The following is a 17,235-nucleotide window of genomic DNA, read 5'->3' on the forward strand; positions in this document are numbered from 1 at the left end:
CCTCGTGCTTTGAGTGTATGTGGAACAGGGGTGGGGTATGCTTGATGCAACGGGAACAATCAGCAGGAACCAGTCTGTAGGTGGACTGAGATACAGAGGCAGGTCAGGCTTAGTGATGGGATGCCAAGTACTTTTCTTCGTGATGCTGAGTTGTTTGTTAGAGGCTTTCTCCTCCCTGCTGGTGGTCTGAACCTGTTTGTACTCCTGATGCTTACCTGTGATAGCTCAGTCTGATCTAACTCTGCCTTGGTGGGAGAGACAGCCTGACAGGTAGATGCACTAGAGAACAGAATAAATGTGTCCAACTGTAAACAGCAAGTGAGAGCATAATTCCTTCATTGTGGCATGCAGGGTATATGTGAAATACCTGTCTGAAATGAAAAGCAGTAATGACAACAGTTGTGTGAATGAATTTTATCCTCAAGAACAGGTTATTGAAAGTTTTTTCTTTTGGAGCTTTCAGCGTAATGGGACAACATAATAAGGGTAGCAGGAAAATAGTGTCTTGGGCAAGGACATCCAGCTTTGGTTAACATTACTGTGCTTTTCCACTTTAAAAATTACAGTGTTATTTTTCCACCACTACCACCTCTTATGTCTCCTATTGCGTGAAAGATGTTCTTTTATATTCAGTTATTAGTTTATCCTGTTAAGCTGTATGTAGTATTCCATTGCCCATCTCTCCCCACTCTGCAAGTTCTCTGTGACTTACTGAGGAGTGAGTTACTTACTGATCCATGCCTTCATTGGCTGTTTCTCTGAAGTCCAGATTGATCTGAGTTTAACTGAGTGCATGCAGTACTTATTTTTAAGGTGGTCATCTTAAAAGTGGCAAGCATTGAATGTTGTAAAACTGTCCAATTCTTGGCTAGTTCATCAATAAGTGATGTCCTTTGTGTTTTGAGAACTGCAGACTGTTTTTTCAGAGTGTTCTTAACCAGTTACACCTTTAGCTGTCATGTCGTTATTAGACCTGGAAGAGAGTCCAGGGGTACTCAACTGTGTTAGGATGATAATTGCCCATTGGCTTCCAAATCTTCAAACTGGGTACTTCATTTGTACTGTACAGAGCCACTGTCAGGACTATGAGAATAGCGAGATCACTGCTGTGTCTCTGTTTATAATACTTCAACTCTAGCAGTCTGTGTACCATGGCATGTCTTCACCTAGAAGCTCAAGCTCATGAGTTCACAAATTCCAGCAGAATTGGACCATTACTCTTCCCAGGATAATAAGTGGAGGATCAAAAGAAAAAGTCTCTATTGGGATCTATGACTGTTGCTTCCCAGGCAGGTGAATGTTAGCTGATACTTAGAGGGCAAAATTGAAGTCATTGATAAAACCTCAATTTACTACTATGGGACCAAATTGACCCTCAGGGTTTTCTAGAGGTTTCTTAACTAGTCACCCAATAGAGGGGCTGATTTTTATCACTTTTAATGAGGCTTCTCTTCCCCAAGCCTTTGAGCTTATTAAAGACTTCTTAAATAAGCTGTTTGTAATCACTGCTGATTGTTTCCCTCTGTTTATTTAACAGACTAAACATATTTATAAAATCCGTTTCTGTTCCCCTGTGACTAGCATTAATGCACTTGGTTGTTTTACTCCCCTTATCACTATCATGTAACTCTGAACAGAGTAATATACACTGTAGTGTGCTGCTTTCTGATTTCTCAGTGCACATGCATTTTTACCCTCATATCTTTGAGCAGATTCTTCCAAAACCACAATAACCAAATCTTGTGCTTTGCATTTTCCTTTTTTTTTTTTTGTTTAATTTGTATGTCTTTGTAGAGATTTGCAACACACAAAAGCCTTCTCCTGGGTGGCAGTCCTTGTACTTTAAACAGTATTCTTAATTTTTTTTCATAATGTTTGTATATACTTGTACAGTAATATATGGAAGGACAAGGAGGAACACTTTTCAAGAGGACTTTTGCCTATGTTGTTTAATATTCCATATAATTCCACCAGGAGGAAGAGTATCCGTTGTTCATTTTCAGAGGCTGCAAGTATTGCTACCGGTTTTGGGTATTGGCTATCTTTTAAGATGATTGGTATACCAGGGAGAAGAGATGCAGAACTTCCTGGATCTTTTGATTGTTTATGTGATAATACAGCAAATAAATGAAGCTGGACAAAAGAAAAACAAAGATTGGTGGATATTTATGTACCTAATGCTAACTTTAAGTGACTAACTCTGGTAGCTCTCATTTGGGTGATGTGTGTTCCCATACTGGTCTTGACAATTAAAAAATCCTGCAGTGATATTGTCTTCAAAACCTCTGGGGTCTAATAAATTTTCACAGCAGTGAAAGGATGCCCACGTAGATGCAATAGGAATCAGCTGCAAGCTGCTGGCCTCTGAAGAAAGAGAGGTTTTTGCTTTTGGATCAGGCAGGGAATGTGGGAGCTCCCTTAGCCACTTAGGGAAAATAGCCTTTCTTTTTTTTCTCTTCGGGATGCTGTTGTCCTGACGAACAGCCATGCCCTAGGAGCTTCCATTTATCCAAAATTATAATGAAACGTTAATTGTGTGCTGTAAAAATGGGACCAAATCCAAACAAATCTGAAATATCTTCCTCCCTGCCAGCTGCATTTCAGATTACCAGCTCTACCCCTGAACTGTAGTTTTTGCAGTGGATCTAAGGACTTTTTGTAAATTTTTTAGAACTGTCATTTTCTGCCTTAAACATAGTTTCTATATTTTTCCAAGTTGAATTTTCTACATCCTTGATGAGCTGAGTTGAAAACTTTATCCTGTTGAAGGGCGTTGATGCCCAAATTTCAGAAGAGCTTTGAGAAATATTAGATGTAAACCTGTTCTAGGATAATGAAAAACACGGGGTTATTACAGTAAGACTTACAACTTTGGAAGGGATATCTTCCAAAAATACTGGAAAAGCTTTTGCTGTTGAAGAATATCTCTATCCATATTTCTGGAGACCTACACAGAAAATCTTCTATATAATCAAATAACAATTTAAGTGGGAAGGGACTTTAAAGATCATCTAGTTCTAATGTCCCTGCCTTGGGAGGGGACAGCTTCCACTAGATCAGGTTTCTCAAAGCCTCGTCCAATCTGGCCTTGAACACCTCCAGGGATGGAGCATCCACAACTTCTCTGGGCAACCTGTTCCAGTGCCTCACCACCCTCAGAGTGAAGAATTTCTTCCTTATATCCAATCTAAATCTCCCCTCTTTCAGTTTAAAGCCATTGCCCCTTGTCCTATCCACACCCTTGTAAAAACTCTCTCCAGCTTTCTTGTAGGCCCACTTTAGGTACTGGAAGACTATTAGAAGGTGTTTCTGGAGCCGTCTCTTCTCCAGGCTGAACAACCCCAACTCTCTCAGCCTATCTTCAGAAGACAGACGCTCCAGCCCTTGAATCATCTTTGTGGCCCTCCTCTGGACTCACTCCAACAGCTCCATATCCTTCTTGTGTTGGGGACCCCAGAGCTGAACACAGTATTCCAGGTGGGGTCTCATGAGAGCAGAGTAGAGGGGCAGAGATCCCTTCCCTTGACCTGCTGGCCACGCTTCTTTGGATGCAGCCCAGGATACAGTTGGCTTTCTGGGCTGCCAGCACACATTGCCGGCTCAAGTTGAACTTCTTAACCAGCACTCCCAAGTCCTTCTCCTCAGGGCTGCTCTCAATCCATTCTCCACCCAGCCTGTGTTTGTGATTAGGATTTCCCTGACCCATGTGCAGGACCTTTCACTTGGCCTTGGTTAAACTTCATTAGGTTCTCACAGGCCCATCTCTCCAGCCTGTCAAGGTCCCTAAGGATGGCATCCCTTCCCTCCAGCATGGTGACCACACCTCACAGTTTGGTATCATCAGCAAACTTGCTGAAGGTGCACTCAATCTCACTGTCCATGTCTCTAACAAAGATGTCAAACAGCACTGGTCCCAATACTGACCCCTGAGGAACTCCATTTGTCGCTGGTCTCTACTTGGACATCGAGTCATTGATTGCAGCTCCTTGAGTGTGACCATCATGCCAATTCCTTATCTACTTAGTGGTCCATGCATCAAATCGGTGTCTCTCCAATTTAGAGACAAGGATGTCATGCAGGAGAGTGTCAAATGCTTTGGACAAGTCCAGGTAGATGATGTCAGTTGCTCTTCCCTTATCCACCAACACTGTAATCCTGTTGTAGAAGGACACCGAATTGGTCAGGTGTGATTTGCCCTTAGTGAAGTCATGTTGGCTGTCACCAATCGCTTCCTTTTTTACTGTGTACCTTAGCATAGTTTCCAGGAGAATCTGCTCCATGATCTTGCTGGGCACAGAGGTGAGACTGACTGGCCTGTAGTTCCCTAGGTCTTCCTTTTCTCCCTTTTTAAAAATGAATGCTGTATTTCCCCTTTTCCAGTCAGTGAGAATTTCACCAGACTGCCACAAGTTTTCAAATATGATAGATAATGGTTTAGCAACTTCATCTGTCAGTTCCCTCCAGACTTACGAATGTATCTTCTCAGGTTCCATGGACTTGTGCACCTTCAGGTTCCTTAGATGGTTTTAAACCTGATCTTCACCTACGGTGGGTGGTTGTTCATTCTCCCAGGCCCTGCCTTTGTCTTCTGCAACTTGGACTAGAGTACTTGCCAGTGAAGACTGAGGCAAAAATATCTTGTCTGTATCGCAGGTAACCAGGTCTCCTGTTTCCTTCTGCAGAGGGCCCATGTTTTCCCCAGTCCTCCTTTTATCACCGGCATACCTCTAGAAGTTTTTCTTGTTGCCCTTGATGTCCCTAGCTGGATTTAATTCTATCAGTGCTTTAGCTTTCCTAACCTGATCTCTGCCTGCTTGGACAGTTTCTCTGTATTCCTTCCAGGCTACCTGTCTTTGCTTCCAAAACTACAATGAAATGTTAATTAATTGCTGTAAAAATGGGACCAAATCCAAACAAACCTCAAACATCTTCCTCCCTGCCAGCTCTGAAGCCAAGAGCCACAAGGATGTATTGGTTTGTTAGCCAATAACTATAGCTGGGCTCTTGTCTGGGACTTCCCGAGTTCCTAAACATCATGTTGTTTCTGTTTGTCCGTGTGCTGCATGGTTCTACTGCAAAAGAAGTGCTTCAGGATCATTCTCTTAGATGTGTAATACAAGAATACATGGCATACTCAGTTACAAAAAAAGAGTTGAGTGGTGCAGGTCCTGCCCTCCAGCATGTGTGGATTTGTTGATTAAGAAAATGGCTTGAAACTGCCTCTTTCTGGGCCCTTTTGATCTTTTCTGCCCTGTCATTTCCTCTTGACTGTTTCTTTACTTTCCTTGTGTCTTTAGGGGCTCCTAGAGTTTTCATGTTCAAACGGATGAGGGACATGCCATCTGTCTAGCAGGCACAAAAATGTCCTGACGATGGTCTAGTTCAGCAAGTGCATAATATAATACAAGCCTTTCTTTTATGACATGAGAGCCAGGATTCTGAATAGAATCATGAAATCAACATCTTTCTTTTACAGTGAGAAGAAAAAAGCCTAATTAGGAGCAATGTCTGAAGAAATTCATGCTGGGCCAGGCTTTTGGGCCACCTCACACAGTGTTGCCAGGTCTATTTTCAGGGGAATTTGACTGTATAGTGCTCAAGACCTTCAACATCATCAATTTTTTTCTTTTGGTTCTTCCTTTTCTCTCTCTCTTTCTCCTTAACGAAACTGTTCCCACTGATTGATATGTTTTTAATGATTACCCTCACCATATACTCCATACTATAGTGATTTACAGTCTTTAAGATCCCTTTTTATTTGACAGCTCCTTCCTACTCATTTTTTTGTCTCTGCGTGGCAGATATTGCAGTGATATTGTAGTGCTGACAAAATGGGAATTACAAAGAAGCACTTACCAACCTAATGAAGCTGTGGGGGGAGAGGGAAGGAGAGACAACGTGAGTGTTTAAAACCATTTTCTGCTTAACTCATCTACCTGAGCAATCAGTGTTTGTATTGAGTGACCTTGTTCATAATTCTGAAAAAAATACCAAACCAAAACCCCACTTGTCTTCAAAGGTGTAGGTCTGGCCATTTAATGAGAGAATGGCACTTGATGTAGGGCATCTCACAAGGATCTTCATCAGATAGAAACCCTTTGTGTTTCTGTAAAAACATTTTTCTTTCTCATAGGGCTGATAATATTCTCAATCACTAAGATGGTGGCTGTGATATCCAGGGAGCAGAAATGGAGCCCCAGGGACTTGTGCACTTATGTGTTAATCTGAGAAGACAGAAATGCCAAACAGAAAGAAAAGTTTCCTGGGATCTAAACATTCTTAGCTCATTACTGAAAAATAAATTGTATTGGCTTTTACCCTTCCCTATTAAGTGATCATAATCTCTCATTTTTGTCATTCCAGCTCTGTTTTGCTTGGTAGTGAGCAGCCTTCTGAGAATTCCCTCCCAAGGAGCAGGGATGCTTTCTGATTGAACACCCCGTGTAAAAATACCCAAGTCATTTAAATGAACAGGATTTGTATCTTCCTTCAGCTTAACTTTTCCTATTTCCCACAAGACACTCTGTCATTGAGCTACTTAAGCTGTATGAACAGCACAGCAACAACACAAGCAAATCAAGGCTTGGTTTATGGCATTTTCTTGTCTCTTTATGGTCTCACTATTGTAGGTGGTATTGTTTCTGAACTGTTGTTGGAGAAAAATCTATGTGAAGCAAGCAGCTCAATGAATATTGTCCTTTTATTCTAATAATGAATTATCTGTGTAGAAACTTGCATGAACAGAAGCCTTTGTTGCTAAAAAAAAATTATCATGAGAATAGTTTAGAAAGAACATGTTTTGGCTGACCTTCTAGCCAGATGCATGCAGCTAATAATATAACTATAGCAATAACTACTACTTTAGTTATTTCCTATACCTAACTTGCTGTTTGCTCTTTGTGACTGATGTCCTGTGTCAGGTGGTATTGCCTTGTTTTCCCCTCTGTCTTTGACTCCCAAACCGAAGAAGAAGCAATCACATATTTGGGAAACACATGTTCCCTCCATACCTTTGACTGTTCTGACAAACAAGAACGTACCTGTACTATAGTATTTGTGTGAAAGCTCAACAGAATAGGAAGGCAATCAAGGAGAATTTACATTTGGACAAGGGTTTGCAAGTAGCTATTTTACATTATTTGCCCAGCTCAAGCGTGAACAAAGCTGATTTAAGTACTTTCCTTGTTCACAGATGGCACATAAATAGTAACTACACAAGTACTGTGCTCTCTTAGTAGCTGGATGTTGTTTCTTTTAAAAGTCTCTCTGCATTTTTTTATAGTAGTTTATCTATCTTAGCTACTTCTACCTCCCCTATTACCATAGTATCTGAACATCTCATAATCCTTAATGAATTTATCCTCATAACGTTTCTCAAAGAAAGGGAGGCACTATTATCTTCTCTTTATGGGTCTCTTATTTATGGTCCTGTTCCTTCAAGACTGGAGATAGATTGGCTTGAAGAGGTAAAATCCTGTTGTATACACTGCCTTGATGTCCCCCACCAAGTCACCATTAAAGGTTACTGTTCCCACCCCACAGCTGGGCCGTATGTGTGAGGAATTCCCTAATGCATTTTGGTCAGAATGAATGGAGCAAACGAACTCTCACTATTTAGTTCTTGAAAATAACCAGAATCTTTTGGACTGACATCAGGGCTCTGGCCATCATGTGAGCAGCTGAGATGAAAGGTGTGAGGTGACCGTGGCCAGAGAAGAGGGGCTTGAGCAGGATGAAGGTCACAGGAGGAGGAGATAGATGCCAGCCCTGTAGGCTGTTTGTGAAAAGGAGGATTCAGTTCATACATCCTAGCTGTGTGCTGTCACCATTTTCCTTGTGCCAGCACTGCCTGATGGCACATACACTTGCCTAAGGCCTCTAAACAAGAGGGAAGTTAACTCTGCAACAAAGGATTGAGTAGTTTTCAGCCGGGATTTCTCCCTCTCCAGCTCACAGTGGTCAGGTAAGCATCTGTGCTGGAGCAAGGAGGTAAACAGAAATGTGCCATGGGTGACTTTCTGAAGGGCAGAATGGCCTCTAATTTAGCAGAGACTGTGTCATGAAGCTTCCCCCTGACAGATTGCCTCAGACACACTGCAAAACTGTATGTGAGATGATTGGCCAGGGTTATGCAAGTCTGTAGGAGAGCAGAGACTTCTGTCCATGTTTTCCATGTCCTTGGCTGTGGGCTGTGTTTGTCCATCTGTGAGCTAGTTCAGTTCTTTTGGTCTCATCTACTTGCATTTGTTTTTCTGTTGTCTAATCCTAAACGTGGTGGTTACAGACTTTAAAATCAGTATTTCACATGGGGCCTGGTTAGAGAAAGGATTTGTGGTGTGAAATATTCTCATCTTGGTATTCAAGGTTATGCTAAAATCTCCTTTTATTAAGTAGATTGGGGTTTTTGTTTTTTTTTTGGAGGTACATGAAAGTTTCTAGTAAGCATATGTGGTCTGTGCCCCTGGTTTCACATTACCTAAGTTATTATGCATTAACAATTAGCTATCTTGTAGCAATTCCAATCTGAGAACTTTTTTTTTCCTGTAAAAATCTAGATTATTTTTAGATCTTTCTTTATTTCCTCCTTTTCTGGAGGAAGTGTAAGAAACTGAAATGTGAGGTGCTTGTATTGAGTATACCAAAATGAATACAAAACAATATATTGAAGTGAAACATTTTGGTGTAACAAAACATATTTTTGTACTTGGTATCCCCCCCATTTGACTTCATAAAGAATTTTTAAATTTTATTTAAACTTTTTTAATGAAGAAGTATCATGTGGCCCAGAAGGCCAACTGCATCCTGGGATGTATCAGGAGAAGCGTGGTCAGCAGGTCAGGAGAGGTGGTTCTTCCCCTTTGCTCTTGTGAGACCTCACCTTGAATACTGCGTCCAGTTCTGGTGTCCCCACCATAAGAGAGACATAGATTTGTCGGAGCATGTTCGGAGGAGGGCCACAAAGATGATCCCGGGGCTGGAGCACCTCTGCTACGAGGACAGGTTGCGGGAGCTGGGATTGTTCAGCCTTGAAAAGGGAAGACTTTGGGGGGACCTAATAGCTGCCTTCCAATACCTGAAGGGAACCTACAGGAAGGCTGGGGAGGGACTTTTTACAAGAGTGTCCACTGATAGGACAAGGGGAAATGGCTTTAAACTGAAGGAGAACAGATTTAGATTAGATTTTAGGAAGAAATTCTTCAGTACGAGGGTGGTGAGACTTTGGAATAGATTGCCCAGAGAAGTTGTGGATGCCCCCTCCCTGGAGGTGTTCAAGGCCAGGTTGGACGGAGCCCTGAGTAGCGTGGTCTAGTTGAGAGGCGTCCCTGCCCATGACATGGAGGTTGGATTAGATGATCTCTGAGGTCCCTTCCAGCCTATGCCATTATATGATTCTATCATTATAAAGTTTGTTAAATGACGGAAAATCTAGCTCTAATCAATTCTCCATTTGATGCTCTGAAAACTGGAAAAAAAAAATCAATGTTTCTTAACAGATTTGACAATAGTTGATATAATTTTTGGAAGCAATTCAGAACAAAGTTTCATTTCACTGTCCCCTAACAAACAGAAAACACTGCTAACAAGTATTTTAAAACAATCTGTCCATAAAATGAAAAAAGACACCACATTAACAAGGAATCAGTAAGTGTAACATTAGCTCTAAGAAAGAGGATAAGTAGGAATATTGAAGTCAGAAAGAGTAGAAGAGCACATCGAAAGCCAGATTCAACTACTGTTCTGTTAATATACGCTTCTGTTCTAATTAGGAATGTGTAAATCTTACATCATGGCAGAGTTTATGAACAAGGCTATCAGAAGTTTCTAGGCTGTATTTTTCTCTGACTTAGAAACCTAATTGTGAAGAGTTAGACAGGGCAGAGTGTCCCTAGCAAGTCTGCTAGAGTTTCTTTCAATGCTTTAGTTTTCTGAACAATTTGGAAGTTTTTATGAAAATAGGCTGCTTTTTTGTTAGGTCTGTGTTCCCAGGCTCAAATATATGCTACGGGAAGTCACCCTTGTGTCACTTCCAAGACTTTCTTGTAGACTTTTGTTGATGACTTTCATTTCAAGCCAAATTCAGGGTCTCTAAAATCTGGTTTGCACCTTGAGACTGTAAGAAAATGCTTTGCTATTGTGTCAGCAATGTAGCAAATCTTGGAGACTTTATATGAGGGGAAAGCGATTTTATTTTAAACCAAAACTGCTTTCAGTTGTTTGTATTCCTGCATCCAGCTGCTCATAAGTATGCATGCAGGGGAGTGTGAGACCAAGTAGTCTGTTCAGCTGTCTGGCCCCAGGACGCATGTGTCCCAGTTGTCTCTGCAGGATTTTGTGCAATGATAATAAAAAAGATGCCAGTTTCTGAATCCTCAGCACCTCCTCCAGGCTGGTGGGCATGCAATGGTTTTGGATGCAGCTTTTTGTATCGTTTAGGAGCTTGTGGCTGCCAGGCCTGTAGGTCTCTCCTTCCTGTGCCCCCTGTGTGGGCCATTGGGATTTATTACCTGTCCTTTGTATTGCAACTTGGGTGTCCGGAGAAGCTGCACAGAGAAGTGTGCTGGTGTGGTGGTGACTAGCTAATCGGAGAGCTACCAGCACTTGCCTTACATACAGTCTTGGTTCTGCCCCTCCTCATTTCCAGTTGTTCTTCAGGCCTATCAGTCCCAAAATGTCTCTGCAGGGGGAACTGGAGGCAGTGGCTGTGGTAAGCAAGTAGGGCTGTGTGTTATTCTCTGGGCTTCGGTCCTAAGTCTCTGTTCTCTCTTTGTTGGTCTTCCTAATTGTATTGAGAAGCATGAAATGAAAAAATACTGGCTGAATGTTCTTGAAGATTGGAAAAATGAAGTAAAATCACATTTTGAGCAAACTGAAGGGTTGCATCTCACTGCATCCGAATTTGTTTATAACTTAGCTGATAAAAATCCGCTGCCATTTTTAGGAGAATTCTTGTGGGTATTATGTATTACATTGCTGAAAAAGCTGTTCAAATCAAGTTTTATGCTAAGGCAATTTTGTTTGGTGATTGTTTGGCACAATAGTGAAAGAAAAAAGTGGTTGTTTTAGTAGAATTCTCTGTGAAGCTATGTCTCCCTCTGTTGTTATTGGTTCCAAAGAGTTTAAACCAGAAGGAATCCTTACTGTCATCAAGGCTGACACCCATGTGTGAAAAAGCACACAGTTCATCCAGTAGCTTTTAGAATCATAGAATGGTTTGGGTTGGAAGGGACCTTAAAGACCATCTAGTTCCAACCCCCCTGCCATGGGCAGAGAAATCCTCCACTACACCAGGTTGTCCAAAGCCTCATCCAACCTGGCCTTGAACACCTCCAGGGATGGGGCATCCACAACTTCTCTGGGCAACCTGTTCCAGTGCCTCACCACCCTCAATGTAAAAAATTTCTTCCTCATATCTAATTGAAATCTGCCCTCTTTCAGTTTAAAGCCATTGCCCCTTGTCCTATCACTACATGCCCTTGTAAAAAGTCCCTCTCCAGCTTTCCGGTAGGCCCACTTTAGGTACTGGAAAGCTGCAATAAGCTCACCCCAGAGCCTTCTCTTCTCCAGGCTGAACAGCCCCAACTCTCTCAGCCTGTCTTCATAGGAGAGGTGTTCTAGCCCTCGGATCATTGTCGTGGCCCTCCTCTGGACTCGTTCCAGTAGTTCCATGTCCTTCTTGTGTTGGGGACTCCAGAGCTGAACACAGTATTCCAGGTGGGGTCTCACGAGAGCTGAGTAGAGGGGCAGAATCACCTCCCTTGACCTGCTGGCCACACTTCTTTTGATGCAGCCCAGAATACGATTTGCTTTCTGGGCTGCCAGCGCACATTGCCGGCTCATGTTGAGCTTCTCATCCACCAGCACTGCCAAGTCCTTTCCCTCAGGGCTGCTCTCAATCCATTCTCCGCCCAGCCTGTACTTGTGCTTGAGATTGCCCCGACCCACATGCAGGACCTTGCACTTGGCCTTGCTGAACTTCATGAGGTTCTCACAGGCCCACCTCTTCAGCATGTCATGGTCCCTCTGGATGGCATCCCTTCCCTCCAGCGTGTCCACCACACCACACAACTTGGTGTCATCTGCAAACTTGCTGAGGGTGCACTTGATCCCACTGTCCATGTCTCCAACAAAGATGTTAAATAGCACTGGTCCCAGTACTGACCCCTGAGGAACACCACTCATCACAGGCCTCCATGTGGACATTGAACCGTTGACCACAATTCTTTGAGTGCGACCATCCAGCCGATTCCTTATCCACCGAGTGGTCCATCCATCAAAACCATGTCTTTCCAGTTTAGAGACAAGGATGTTGTGTGGGACAGTATCAAATGCTTTGGATAAGTCCAGGTAGATCATGTCAGTTGCTCTTCCCCTATCCATCAATGCTTTAACCTCATCATAGAAGGCTACCAAATTAGTCAGGCAGGATTTGCCCTTAGTTGAAGCCATGTTGGCTGTCACCAATCACCTCCTTATTTTCTCTGTGCCTTATCATAGTCGCCAGGAGGATCTGCTCCATGATCTTGCTGGGCACAGAGGTGAGACTGACTGGCCTGTAGTTCCCTGGGTCTTCTTTTTTCCGCTTTTTAAAGATGGGGGCTATGTTTCCCCTTTTCCAGTCATTGGGAACTTCACCAGATTGCCATGACTTCTGAACTATGATGGATAGTGGCTTAGCAACTTCATCTGCCAGTTCCCTCAAGACCTGTGGATGTGCCTCATCTGGTCCCATAGACTTGTCCACCTTCAGGTTGTTTAGATGGTCTCAAACCTGATCTTCTCCTACAGTGGGCGGTTCTTCATTCTCAGAGTCTCTGCCTTTGCCTTCCGTGACTTGGGCTGTGCCACTGGAGCTCTTGCCAGTGAAGACTGAGACAAAGAAGTCATTGAGAACCTCAGCCTTCTCCATATCCCGGGTAGCCAGGTCCCCTGTTTACTTCTGGAGAGGGCCTACATTTTCCCTACATCTCTTTTGATCACTGACACATCTATAGAAATTTTTCTTGTTACCCTTGATGTCCCTGACTTAACTCTATCAGGTCTTTAGTTTTCCTAACCTGATCTCTGGTTGCTTGGACAATCGCTCTGTATTCTTCCCAGGCTACCTGTCCTTGCTTCCACCCCCTATAGGCCTTCTTTTTGTGCCTGAGTTGGTCTAGGAGCTCCTTGTTCATCCACGCAGGCCTCCTGGTGTTCCTACCTGACTTTCTCTTTGTTGATATCTTTTATATCGGTCCTTTAATTTCTGCAGAGCTAAAGCATAAAAAGGAATTGGAGTCAGGTTCTCTAGCCAGCAACTCTCCTGTCTACTTTGTTGATTAGCTTGCAGTTTAAGTTAGAAGTTACAGAAAGTTCTTTATTTCAGAATATTGTTTCGCCCAATGTGAAATGCATTAGTGGGCTAGATCTGGTTTTAAATTCATCATTAATGGGGGAAAAATCATCTGAAGCAACCTATGATTTGTCTAACTATTGTTAGGATGCTCACCAGTGCATGCAGAGCTGAGGGAAGCATAGTTCCTTCTACAAGGCCACTGTGTGAAGTGTTTCTCTGTGGGTTGGCTTGTAAGAAATGCTGTCGTACCTAGCGTGGAAGTAAGAGGCTTTCAGCCTCTTATTCTCTGATAATGTTAGTACCTAGAAAAAAAATGAAAATTCCATCACACATGGCATAAATTTAGGTATGCATCATTGGTATGTGATATGTAGTGTCTCTAATCTACAGCTAGTATTTTTTTATCTTCCCAGTGTTTAAAGTGTTTACCATCTGGGATTATGTCAGCATTATATGAAGCAGTCTGTTGCAAAAATTAGCAAGGATTAAATTAATGTCAAAATTCACCTCAGGGTAATATATATCTATACATGTTTGCATGTATATATACACATAAAAAAACCTCCAAATGCGCTTAGTTTTTTTAGCAATCTGTATCTAGTATCCTGTCTAGATTATATTTTAAGATATGAACAGAATTATTGGCCAAATATTTGATATTGAGCCACTAAAAATAATGTGAAATAGTGAAAATATAAACCAAAGTATCAGTAATATTAATTTGGGTGGTTTTTTTTTTTATATATATAGAGTCATCTTGTTTTTATTTGTAGTCATGAGCTCTGGAATTATAATCCTGTCTTAATGAAACCAGAGTGTGACAAAACACTTAAGAGCATGAGTTTTTGGAAGCAATACGTCAAATATTGCAAGCTAAGTAATGGCAGCAGTATGGCAATATCTTAACAGAACAGAGTTTTTAACAGGTGGGGAAATGTGCAAATTGTGATTTGGGATTTCTTTCCATCTTTATTCTTTACTTCCTGTGTCTTGATGTCTATATTTTGGCAGTCTATAAGTATTTATTTAAAAAATAAAAGCTAGATTCTGCAAGTACTTGTGCAGTTGATTTGGTTCATACGTTTGTACTACTTAAATTGATCATGTGTAAGAGGTTTTGCTAGATTGACACCTGTATTTTTCTCCACTGCCAAGACACTAGCCATGACAGCGAAATGAGATGTGTAGGTTTTTTTTCTTGCTAACTTAATCTTGCGGAAGATTGTTTGCAACAAACATTATTATCCTGGTCATTAACTTTCCCTCTTAACATATTCATTTTCATCGTACGGGAAAAACAAAGCCTGATGAGGTGTCTGTTTAAATATTGATTTGATTTTGTGTAAAATTCATCTTAAATTCATCTTGGAGGGTGCTATGGATCTGCAACCCAACCCAAAGGCACAGCACAGCTTGGTGTTGCTGAAGCGCACGTGAATGGTGTGCAGTATGTCAGATCCTGTAAAAAAACGGAGTGGATGTTTCTGTCCCGAGCGCTGCAAGGTGAAGCAAAGGTGAGGGATGGGGCTGTAGCTTTACCAGGAGGACACTGCTTTTGCTGGTTGCAGCATTTGCCACTATTTTGTTAATCTACAATAGGTATCTGTGTGCTTTAATTTTTACTGTGAGGAGATGGGGGGAGAAGAGGAGGAAGAGTTTGGATATGGAGACAAGCGGCATACGGGTGTGCCTTATGTGCTGTGGCTCATGAGGTGTGTTGATCACAGCTCCTTGACTGGCAGCACTGAGACACTTTGGGCTCTCCTCCTAAGAGAGGAGGAGGTTATAGCCGTGTTGTTTTCCTCAATCTTTTTTTCCATTCTACTGGATCAACTCTCACCATTTTCCTGGACATCTGTTTATGTGGTGAAGTCTTCAGGGAGGATGTTCTCTCTGCCTTATATCTAATGGCCCCAGGGGCCTCTGACTGAAGGCGGATGCTCTCTCTGCTAACAGTAATGGACTTTCTGTCTCAATATGGTTTTACCTTTAATCCTCACAGTATAGCTGTCCCTCAATCTTTTATGACAGAAATATAGTGGCACAGATCGGTTGTTTTTTAATTTGAGAAAAAAATAGAAATTAGTGTCTGTGCACAGTATGGCCAAGTTCAGATCCCTGAAGTCAGACTAACTTCTATTTTCAACCATGCAAAGTAGAACTATGTTAACATATGCAGGGAGTGGGTTTTTTGTCTTTAATATCACAAGCATTAGCTACAGAGCTTTAGAGTTCACTTTAATTCAGGCTTTTCCCATCTGTCAAGGAGCTGTAAAATTAGGACACGTCCCATCCATCGCTTAGCGAGGAGCAGAAGGAGAAGGCTGTGCTCTGCATGGAGGTTTACTGCAGGTGGCTTGTGGCAATGTCACCGAACAGGAGGGGTTCTACAGATCAAAACAGTGCTGAGGACAAGTTATGCAGGATGTATGTGTTTTCAGGGATGTTTGTCTTGGACTATCTTCAACTTAGACCTGTGCACTGAATGGCCATGGCAGATACAGAGCATTAGGTGTGATGCTGGTGTGTCTCTCCCAGCTAAATTTCATTTGGAAGGGATCTCACTGTGAGGCAGCTGCTTCTACTCCTCTGAAAAAGGTCATGCTATCCCCAAGAACTGTGGGCAGGCAGCTGGCAGCTTTGGACTGAGGGAAGTAAAAGGGGGAAGAGGAGCCAGTCATCCCCAGAATGATGCTTTTTTTTTTATTTTCCCCCTCTAGCTCTTGTTTTTCTGTTCATCTCATGAATCAACTTCTGCTATGTGGTACACCACTGTTTCACCAAGGATAAGGCCTTATTTTGTGTGTGTTTTGGATAGTTGTGCATTTTTCAGTTTGCCAAAATGTTTGGGATCCATCTGATTCTTAAGAGAAAGAGGGCAGATTTAGATTAGATGTAAGGAAGAAATTTTTCACTCTGAGGGTGTTGAGGCACTGGAACAGGTTGCCCAGAGAAGTTGTAGATGCCCCATCCCTGGAAGTGTTCAAGGCCAGGTTGGATGAGGCTTTGGGCAACCTGGTGTAGTGGAGGGTTTCCCTGCCCATGGCAGGGGGGGGTTGGAACTAGATGATCTTTGAGGTCCCTTCCAACCCTAACCGTTCTATGATTCTTTAACTCTTCCACTGATGAAAAGAGAGCACAGATGGCTTCTGAATAAGGAAATGGCAATATATCCACTTTGCCCTTCAGCCTAAGGCTGCACTGTTCCAAAAAACAACAGTGGTACGTCCTCTGTCTTACATGCTCTGGAACAACTTAACATTAGCGGATGTGGGGTGAATTTGAGGAAGCAGACATTCTTCCGATGTGGAGACTGGAAATCAAGTATTTAATCAATGGAAGCAAGTTTTCTACCCAGGAAGTATTGACATTCTCAATTACAGTGGCAACATCAAAGCTTTCTGCATGAAGCTTTAGCCAGCCCTTGAAACATATGGTGGAATATTTTTGTGCTGCTCCTGCTCTACTACGGTGTATTGGATTTGCGCTTGCATCATTTTCTTCCATTAGTTAGGCTCACCCTACTTCACCTTTCCAATTTATTGGAACTTAACTGTTCATTGTCAACTGACTCAGGAATGCAGAACCACACTCCGTAGCCAACATATGGCCTGAAGTTAATAAATTTAAATGCATGAAGTAGAGTAAATGAGAACTAGTATGTTAATGTGGATAGCTTTTACCACAAAACTCTTATTATATCTGTCTCAGAGATTTTGTTGGTTTTTTTTTTTCAGATGTTCTTCATGCACATCATATTCTATGCATGCATGGTATCACAACTGTTTTTTTCCTTACAGAGGCCTAATGGGAAAACATGAGTTTTTGTAAAAATAAAAGCTTCGCATTCACTGAAATGGAAATGATACAATTTCATCTTTTAGTAAAGGCTTTTGCTGACA

The sequence above is a fragment of the Tauraco erythrolophus genome, chromosome 1 (genome assembly GCF_009769465.1).
Source record: "Tauraco erythrolophus isolate bTauEry1 chromosome 1, bTauEry1.pri, whole genome shotgun sequence".
NCBI lineage: Eukaryota > Metazoa > Chordata > Aves > Musophagiformes > Musophagidae > Tauraco > Tauraco erythrolophus.